General features: G+C 45.0%; 1 long non-coding RNA gene across 1 annotated transcript; it reads right to left on the bottom strand.

The window, feature by feature from the left end:
• Window positions 1–3,503: 3,503 nt before the first annotated feature.
• Window positions 3,504–7,543, bottom strand: LOC102432311. The gene is made up of 3 exons (XR_002827856.1): window positions 7,351–7,543; window positions 6,458–6,622; window positions 3,504–3,623 (listed from the first exon to the last, which is right to left on the bottom strand). It is a non-coding gene; the product is annotated as an uncharacterized LOC102432311 (long non-coding RNA).
• Between the last annotated feature and the right edge of the window lie 796 nt (window positions 7,544–8,339).

Below are 8,339 nucleotides of genomic sequence, written 5' to 3'. Positions count from 1 at the left end.
TTGAGATTTAAAAAAACAACATCCTTTTTCAAATGACAGATTGAAATACACTCGCAGTTTGTACTTGCACTTGCCAAGGAAAGTGTCAAAATAGCCTTCAAAGTAATCACACCAAGATGATCAAATCCAAATTCAGTGTGATAATGCTGCTAAAATACTATCTAAACATTTACAAAACAGATATCTGAGGCTAGGATTGTGACTGGCACATCATGATTAAGATTTTATTCTCTATACAGTCTGATGCAGAGCAAAGAGACATCCCGAGGCTCTCACCGAGGTTCTGAACAGAAGAGCCCAGCACGGAGGACCCGGGATGCAGAGGGCTCCCCGGGGAAGCGCGCCCTTCCCCGCATGGCTGTACCAGTAGCCTGGGCCCTGTCACAACGCTCACACTAACCATGCCCTGTCATTTCCAGGGCACTGCTGTCCTTTCTTCTCGTTGCAGAAGCCCAAGAGGAAGAGGTGAGTTTAGTAGGATGGGACATAATCCCAACGAGGTTGTTTGGTTACAGCAACAACAGCGTAACAAAGCACAGTAACCCAGGCCCCCCGCCAAAGTCAACCCAGAGCAGTCCTACCACCCTGGTTAAAAATGGAAAGAATGTTCATACAGGTTAAGGGATAATACACAAACCACAGGCTCCCTATAAGTCACATGGAAAGATCGCACAAGGTACGAGGTACACTAGACAGCCAACACCACCAGTTTAACTTCCCCTCACCCCCGGGAGACCCCCGAACAAGTGCAATGAATGACTCAGCTGCTGTAGTCGAATGACATAATATCTTTTGTGGGATTTTACATTTAGATGATTAAACAATGAATACAACAAGCAAAAGGTTTTAAGAAAAAGAAATGAGGCTTGGGCCCAAGGTTTCAGTTCCATCTATGGAGCTAGCACGTTAGGACCTGCGGAAGAATTTATCCTTGAATCAGGGAAGGAACAGCCATGTGATCTAAAGAAGACACCTGCACAGCTGATGTTCTGCTGGCCCAGGTGCTGGGGGTAGACCTGCTCTCTGTTCTGATTGGTCAGGACCCCAGTCATACCCATCATGAAATATTTGGAATGCCACCATGTGAGACATGCATTGTAAGACAGATCAAGTAGCAGGAATACTCCAATGGAAGGTCACTAAGATAAAGTTGCCAAGCTTAGGTTTCACATGGCCTACCATTTTTGTCACCGGGCTAGAAAAAAGAATGGGTGTATTATAGCAAGTGCATTAACTTTATTCAGAGTAGCATGGTCACAACTGTCATAGGTAATCTCACAATGATTTCTTAGATAGTCAAGATTGAATAATTAAGCCTCATTAATATCTACTTACGGGCTCTGAGATTTGGATTGTTCAGACAACTGGTGAAGCAGGCTCAATACACATACGGGCAATAAACCAGAATTAGAGATAGAGTTATAGGACTACTGCATAAAAGTCAAGAACTAGGCTAATGCTTTCTGATGACAGGAGAAATATTTTAAGAGGTATAGAAAAGGAGATGAGTAGCCCAGAAAGAGGTTAATGACAACAATTTGGGGACAAGTCTGAAACCCACATTGTATATACTACTCAAATACAAGTCTGATACTGATATTATGGAGCAGATCAACCTACTCAGTATAATTATCTAGAATAAGCACCTGTGATTAAACCCAGTGTTGGGCACTCAATACAGACCTGCTTATTATTAGCCGATGGACCCCTGATTGAGATAAAAGAGATGATTGGGATATGGGTTTGTAATTGCTGGACAAAACATCTCATGCAAATTTCAAGGCAATTAGCAAAATTCTACAATGAGACAATAATCTTCTCCAGAGGGATCTTCAAGAAGTTCCCAGTTTCCAGTGTTTTAGACAAAAATAGTCCCATTGGCCCAAATATGCCCTATAACTCAAATGCGCTAGGGTCTTCCATGGCCTGGTCTTAATAAGGCCACATAAGGGGATTCCAGAGACTGGAAAAACAATATATTTCCAATATGACTGCCATGGATTCAATCCAAATTAGTAGGAGGTTTTCTTCATGAGAAAGATTTATCAACAATAATCTCATAACCTCCCGTGATGTACCGGGAGATCGCATGTCGCCTGGTTACTGGCTTCCTGTGGCAGACTCATTGCACACAGGGCTCTCTGCTGGCTGTGAGCCAGGGAGGAGCAGGCAGGGGGCTGCAGGCACCAGGCTGCGTCTCTTGAAGGGTTGTATTAAAATAACTTCTGATTTCATGACCCTTTAGCTCCTCACTGAGCTTATGTGCACATGGACTGCGGTGCCCACTTGGACTCACAATGTGCTAGCCGAGATGTTTGACTTCATTTAAGGGCAACTAGAACCTCTGAATTCTGAAATATACGTTCTGGTGAGACATGTTAGGACTTGAGTTGATCATAATAAACTTTCTATACTAGCGGTTCTCAACCTGTGGGTCGCTACCCCTTTGGGGGTCGAACGACCCTTTCACAGGGGTCGCCTAAGACCATCGGAAAACACATATGTAATTACATATTGTTTTTATGATTAATCACTATGCTTTAATTATGTTCAATTTGTAACAAGGAAAATACATCCTGCATATCAGATATTTACATTACAATTCATAACAGTAGCAAAATTACAGTTATGAAGTAGCAACGAAAATAATTTTATGGTTGGGTGTCACCACAACATGAGGAACTGTATTTAAGGGTCGCGGCATTAGGAAGGTTGAGAACCACTGTTCTAGCCTGACATTTAGACAGCGGCTTCATTCAAATAAGATGGCTCTCTTGCCAAAAATTCATAAAAGTTCCAGGTCTAACTTAATGTTGAGGTTCAAACACTCAGGCTCACATCCTCTCCCTAAAGTACTGAGGTCATGACAATGAACTTTGTTCCAGAGCCTGGACATCTGTTTCGAAGCCATTTGAATGCCACAAAGTGTATTAGCACTAAAACTATACTGAACTTCTTATCCTGCAAGGTCTACTTTGAGAATTTGTAATATAAGAGAATTCTGCTGGGCATCTTTACACATGTGTGCAGATACATGTGTGTGTTTCCATGAGCATCCACCTGTGGACGCCTCAGGTGTGCAGCTCTGCCCTGAGCTTCCTTCCTGGAATCTATGGCTTTCGCCGATTTTTAATATCGATGCTTTGGTCCAGGAGATATGTGAAAAATGAGAAAAAGTGCTACAACCTTGGTTGGTGTTTCTTTTTTTATATCTGTAAGAGTCGTTCTAGACAATCTTGAAAGATGTATATTCTTTAGTTTGTGAAGATAATGCCTCAATTCTGCACATACTATTGAACGCTGTGCACGGAAACAATGCATCTGCTCAGAAAACCTCAGCCAGTTATCTCTGAATTAAATGCAAAGCGGTGTCTCAGTTCATTGTCTTTTTAAAGGCGAGAGGAAAGGAGAGGGCACAGAAGGACAAGCGCAGGAGCGGTTAGTGTCAGAGCAAGGAAAGAAGGGCTGTCCGACCGCGTGGCAGAGTGTAATTGCCACGTTACCTTCTTCTCCTTGGGTGAGACTGTGGCCCCCGGCCTAGTGTCTTTAGCGTGACTGTCAGCCCGGGACTGCTCAGCATGACTGTTTGAATTTACATCCATAAAGGAACACTTCTGGAATGCCTATGGAATTAAAATACTGAGGTTAACAGGATTCTGTGTAGCGAGGAGGAAGGAGGAGACAGGCAGGCAGGGAATCAATCTAGAGTGTGGAGACCACAGCCCTGTCCTGCACGCAGGTCACACCAGGGCCGGAAGGCAGCACCTTGAAAACCTGCTCCCCTTCTGGCCTCAGGCCCACAGAGCTGGTGAGAGGGCAGAGCCTGGTGCCAAGGCCTCCTGATTTCTGGGCCACAGCAAGATAAAAGGACACAGCCCTTGCAGAGAACACCCTTTCTTCCTGTCCAGGGTGAATTTGGTTTGCGCTTAGTAGGGCTTCTTGTTTTGACCTTTCAAAAATATTGACTATGTAAATGAATTAATGAAAAACAACAACAACCAAGAAGCCATCTTTTCTTTCTTTTTTCTTGATTATTTTTTTTTACTAGACTCAATTTATTGAAGCTATAGAAAAAGGGCACAAGATATTAAAAATCCTTAAACCTTTAAATAAAAGTAATGCTTGCCAATTCATTGTTTGAAATAGTAACAGGGACCCCGTGCTCCGAGATGTTCTGAGGCTCACTGAGAAAGTGGTGCTGTTCAGCAACATGGCATTCTGAGTGGCCTCGGAACTGCCTGAGGCCTAGACTTGTTTCTGAAAACTGTCCTGGTTTTAGTAGCCACACCAGCTCATGTGAGCACGGAGCCAGGAGAGGAAGCACAGGCTATGTCTGCAGGGCAGAGGGGAGCGGCAGGGTCATGGTGAGAGCAGGATTAAAAACTACTTATTTAAATGAATCATCTCAAATAATTCATTCATGTTTCCTTAATGTCGAGAACTGTCATCTGGAAATAACGGCAGGCAGAAAGAATAACCCATGCCCTCCCCGAGTGAACGTCTCATCGCTGGTCCAAGTAAGAACGGAGCTGATGCCCAGGACTCTCCCCAGCCGGCTTTCCACTCTCTGCGGACTCCCTGCTCCCGCCGCCCCGGCACCCTCCTTGTTGGCCCGGAGTTGCCCAGGGCTCCGCTCACGAAGGCCACTTGCCATCGCTGTTGGGCTGTGAGACCCTGGACTTCGGAGCCTGTGGTTTCTGACGGTGCCTGTTGACAGGAGCATGAAAGTTGCTCCACAGTTACGCTCCTTGTCCTGTGTGGGGATGAGGGCTGTCTAACCGGAGCCACTGGCCAACTTTCTGAGCAGCGGGTTGGGTCCCTACCCCAGCAGGATGGCTGGGTTTGGTTAAGTTAGGGTTAGAGCACATACTCACCACTAGCACCTAACCACCAATAATACAACAAGAAGCCAGATACACCGCTTTTGTAAAGCTTCCAGGTAAAGAAAGCATCGAAGATACTCAGACTTCAATGGAGGGAAATATTCTCAAGTGATGGGCTCTAAGTGGCTAGAACAAATATATTAATTTTCTTAGGAGGCTAGTGCAGGATTATTCACAAGGCTAACACTCTCCACTTCTTGGCTTGTTAGTAATTGTTCACCGTGTACAGATTTACAATGATCTAGTGCTGTCACCATTTGAATCAAACCAGGCCATGACCCATTCACACCCTAATTTGGGGCCAGATGCTACAATGAATGGCCCCAGGATCTGCCTACACATCTTAGGACATGCACCAATCCCAGCGACAAGTAGACTTGACATGCCAGGGTCAACAGCCTGAGGGTCCTCATTGGATAACTGGGTGATGGATGCCTCCCTGCTCCCAGCTGTTTCATGAGTTGCTAACTTTATAAATCTGTGATTCCTATGAATGAAATTCTCCAGCCATTCTAAAAACCTGTGAGTAATCTGATTGGTGGAGGGGATGTCCCGGTCCAGTCTGTGAGTTTTAGTGAGGCTCAAAAGGCTCATGCATGTGACCATCAACCAGCAGCCCTGTGTTCCCTACAAAATCCAAGCAGCTCCTCTTTAGCGGGCATTACCACGGAAAGCAGAGTAGGACAGCAGCAGTGGAAACGACATGGTTTGAAAGCTCTCCCTATTCCAAATGCAGGATGCAGATCCTCGGGCCTGCACACAACCCTGGGTACACTGGTGAAAAGTAACAGTTTTGGAGCCCCAAGAAAGTTGTGATCTTACCATCTGAAGGACAAAATAATCCTATAATAAGCATGGGTCAAAATGAAATACTCTATGAACAGACTTTGGTCTAAGCATTATGCATATGTCTTCAGTTAGTCAAGTTCTTAGAACGTATATGCAGGGCAGATTCACTTCCACAATTTGAATGTGGGATCAGTTTTGGGTATAGCCCATGCACCCCATCTTTAATCCTAAGAGCAGACTGTGGTAATTAGTTACAAATAAAAATCTAAAAATAAATAACAATTTCTTAAATAGGCAAGGAAAATGATAAATAAGACTATTTGGCTTTTGAGACTATTTGAAAAGATGAAACTGACATTGAATGGGAACCTTGTCTGGAGTGAAGGAGGCCACATGACTCAAGTTCAGTCATTCTAAATATCAAGGCCAAGTTACAGGACCCCGCCTGAAGTAGGGGTTCAGCAGTTCTTATCAAGAGAAACCATGGCCAGTGTTTCTGATTTCCTTTTAAATTATTTTTTTAAGGGAAACAGAGACTATCAACACTGAAAGGAAGAAAAGTAAATTCTACCAGCCAGAGCTAGGAAAGCTTGCAATTGATTTTTTGTGTAAACTTCCTGAGTTGTTCCATGGAATGGTCATTCCTTATACACATCCTAAAGGTGTGCTGAGAGCCCACTGAAGGCCAAGGCCAGCCTTCTCTAGCCAAGGAGTCTGTGAGAGATGTAGGCGGAGTCCCTGATGGGAAGAGCAAGGAGCCACGGTCAGTCACTACATCCACATACCTGGAGTTCTGCCATGATTTTGTCTCCTTCTTCTTCCTCCTCCTCGTCCTTTGAGGAGCAGGTAGTGACTGGAGGTGGGGATGGAGTCCACGCTGAAGCAGGCTCCTCTGCTGGGCACTTTGTGGCTCTAGCCTGCAGGCTTGGTCCGGCATCTTCACTGCTTGCCTATGGAAGATTCAAGGCACAGATGTTGGCTGAACACCCCCAGGTCTGGCAAAAAGAGGGAGCGACCACAGAGGACCTCATCTTCCCTCACTGCCTACTAAACTGACTTCCTAGCTCTTCAAATTGAGTTGAAGGGCTATTTTGTCCACTTGCATTTCGTTTAGGTTTTTGTTCATGTAAGCCACCATTTTGGTGAATGGATTGAAGAATTATAATAAAATTGTAACTCCTCACCATTCAGTGCCTGTAAGAAAGGTCCTCCCATACTATCTTCCCTTGAAACTTGAATTTTACGTTGAACATAAAAGATAAAACATGCCATGTGCCGTGCAAGCTAAAGCTCATTAAGCATCTCTGTGTATGGACGCCCTCAACCATGTTAGCCCATCCCAGTTATCTTTGTAAGGTGGTCTTTCTTTTGCTTCCCTCTGCTACCCTTATTTTCAATCTCAAGATGACCTGCTGGGGAAGTAGCTTATGATTTGCATTTCACATCATTGCAGCTAAAAGTCAAGTAAGGATAAAACTAGTGTTGCTGCATCCAGTCCAGTAACACTGACTGACGTTTTTCCATCTGTGGTACTTCCTGCCCATCTAGTTTTATTTGATTCTCTGCTTCTCTTCTCTGCCTCAGGACTTTCTTTGTTCTAAATGAGAGCAGACATGACCTTGTCTAAGGGAATCGTATGAACCCAGAGACCAGTTTGCCAGGCCTTGACCCATCTGACCTTAGTGGTGTTCTCCTTCCTGCTGGTGTAGACCACGTCGCCAGTCCTGGTGGTGGTGAGCCCGGATCCTGGCAGGTAGCTCCGTCTCGGGGGCGGGGGAGGAGGGGGTGGGGACTTGCCCCCCAACCTGTCCAAGTCCTGCTCGGAGCTTGGAGAGTCTTCTGTAAGACAGTGTGCCACTGCACAATCATCTCCTTTCAAGATGACGCTCAAAAGTCCAGTGTATTCCTATAACCTTGATACATTCTGATGCAAAATTTTCTCTATTCTCTCCATCGTGCAAAAATTAATGTAAAAACCCTGCAGCCTAACTGACTAGAAATCCTGGAAAGATCTTTCACAAGCTAATTAACCCCTCTGCCTTGGATTTCTTGTTTGTTAAATGAGTATTATAACAAGCACCTCTCCACTGGGGTGCCCTGAGGATTAAATGACTTACTATGCATAAAGCACAGTGCTTACTGGCTTATGACAAATGTTATGCAACTATTAGCTGTCATTATTAAACAAAAAGAGCTACTTGGAGAGATGAGCGATCAGACCTAAAGGCAAATGCAGAGCCCTGCATGGTCTCCAAAGCCCCCAACCCCCAGGCGAAAAACAGCCTTCGGAGGAGGCACTGGGCAGGGGTGTGTTAGAGTAGAATATGGCCAAGGAAGGGGCAGAGGGAAACTGGGAAGCACATGGGAACAGAGAACAAAATCACGGGGAAAGTGGGGGCTTTGGTCCTGGTTATGGGCTTGGAAAAGGCTCTTTGCTAAAGAACAGAGACAGCAAATGCAGTAGAGAGAGAATTGTTAGTATTGACATCTACTCAGCCTTCCCCAGGAAAATGCTCAGGAAAACAGCCTCATTGCAAAGCCCTTCCCCAACCTTCCCCACTTCAGCCCTTTACAAACACTGCCCAGCAGTTCTCTAAAGTGGCAGAACCAGAAATTCAGGGTCTGCACTTATAGCTGGGCTTTTCCCAACTCTCTCTAGGGCAGTGA

This window comes from Myotis lucifugus, unplaced genomic scaffold (assembly GCF_000147115.1).
Source record: "Myotis lucifugus unplaced genomic scaffold, Myoluc2.0 scaffold_6701, whole genome shotgun sequence".
Taxonomy (NCBI): Eukaryota; Metazoa; Chordata; class Mammalia; order Chiroptera; family Vespertilionidae; genus Myotis; species Myotis lucifugus.
The sequence above is the reverse complement of the archived record's forward strand: the minus strand, read 5'-3'. Positions and strand labels throughout refer to the sequence as shown.